The sequence below is a fragment of the Cupressus sempervirens genome, chromosome 10, assembly GCF_028749045.1.
Source record: "Cupressus sempervirens isolate cs-2001-9-10 chromosome 10, ASM2874904v1, whole genome shotgun sequence".
NCBI lineage: Eukaryota > Viridiplantae > Streptophyta > Pinopsida > Cupressales > Cupressaceae > Cupressus > Cupressus sempervirens.
The window spans coordinates 938,594,490-938,596,144 of record NC_143127.1 but is presented as its reverse complement, the minus strand read 5'-3'; the positions used below and the strand labels follow the sequence as shown (position 1 = coordinate 938,596,144).

The following is a 1,655-nucleotide window of genomic DNA, read 5'->3' as shown; positions in this document are numbered from 1 at the left end:
ATATTGTCCAATCAGCCCAGCCAAGAGTATTAAAGTCCCAAATGTCACTAAAATGTTTATCTTCTTTGTCTTCTTTATCTTCTTCCTATATCAAACAAATAAACTTGTTAAAGTTTTAAAATCAAACAATGTGGAAAATTAGCCATTATTTCTAGCCTCAAGTCCCAAAATATATTGATTAACATTATAAACTACAAAAATGTCATAATTTTGATTGGAAAATGGAAAAGTGAATGGGGCGCACAAAAAGGTAGTGGCTATCGTGCAACTTATATGTACCCACACTAGTGTTAAATAGTTTTTAAATGTTTTATATACAAGTGAAATACATTCAAAATAGTGCATGTCAGTTGAACCATAGAGACGGGCGAGAACTGGCCTGGCCGGCCTTACGGTAATTTGATTTCGCATATAATTGTACTAGTCCAGCTGGTAAAATTAATTGTAGACCAAAATTTAAGTTCGAGAAAATATGTACGGATCTGTGGCGCAATGGTAGCGCGTCTGACTCCAGATCAGAAGGTTGCGTGTTCGATTCACGTCAGGTTCAAAACTCTTTTTGCACTTTTGCGTCCTACGGATGATTTTGTTCGAAACCCATTTTGTACTCTTGGTTCCTGTGGCTGATTTTGTCTTTCAGTTTGGAAGTAAATAGTGTTACTGTTGTTTTGTCCGTCTGACGTAGAGTGGTAACATGATTATAGTTTGCAGATTGGAAGGCCATTCCAACTAAAAACAAAAACTTGTCTACCAGTATTAATCCTGTTAGTAATTTGGTTGTGTACGATGGATCAAATCTGTTAATTATTTAATTGTATGCAATGATTAATATCATTGTATTTATTAATTTGGAGATGCGAGGTATCGATCCTCGTACCTTGGCCATGCTAGGCTGCTATTTCATTGAGTTTTACGTAAACCATTTTGAATTGGTGTTAAGAGTGTGAAGTTTTAGAAAATTAGGAATTGTATTTTGGTGTGCATTAGTTATGTGAAAGATGTGTGAAATTGTAATGTAGAAAAATAGTTGTCTATTTTTAGTAAACATTTGTGTAGTGAATGATTTCAATAGGTAGATCATTTTGTAAGCATTGTTTGTGTAACAAATGTCTTATTAGAGAAGTGGTAGCTTCAAAAAAATTATGTAAGTGTTGTTTGTGCAACAAATGTCTCATTAGAGAAGTGGTAGCTTCAAAAAAGTTATGAATCCATAAGCTTGGATTAAAAATAGTTAAAATAGAAAAATCATGGAGGAAGAGAGAGAGAGAGCTATTAAAAAAGTTTCTTAATAGGAATTTGATCTAATTTGATCCTATAAAACCTACTCATAGTGTCAAAAAGAGCTTGAAAAACAATTAGGTAACCCTTAACATATTTCTCCAAGGATGTCCCTGTCTCACTCTCATCCACGTGTATTTTGAAATTTCACATTCTAACCTACTCATATGACTTAGTTCTTTATTGTTGCTATGAATCTTCCTTTATTGGGTATATTTGCAAATCTTTCTTCTCCTAGTGGTGGTTCCTCTCAACATATTGTTGGTTGGCAACAATGCCCTATGATTCTATTGTTTATTGTGATTCATTTGAGAAAACTAGTACTAGAATGTGAGGATTATTTTTGGTAAGTGAGGCTTAATTCATAGATTTTTTGG

At 33.5% G+C, this 1,655-nt stretch overlaps 1 non-coding gene across 1 annotated transcript; it reads left to right on the top strand.

Moving 5' to 3' along the window:
• The first annotated feature begins 478 nt into the window (after positions 1-478).
• On the top strand, positions 479-550 carry TRNAW-CCA (transfer RNA tryptophan (anticodon CCA)). Its single transcript has one exon. It is a non-coding gene; the product is annotated as a tRNA-Trp (tRNA).
• Positions 551-1,655: the final 1,105 nt, after the last annotated feature.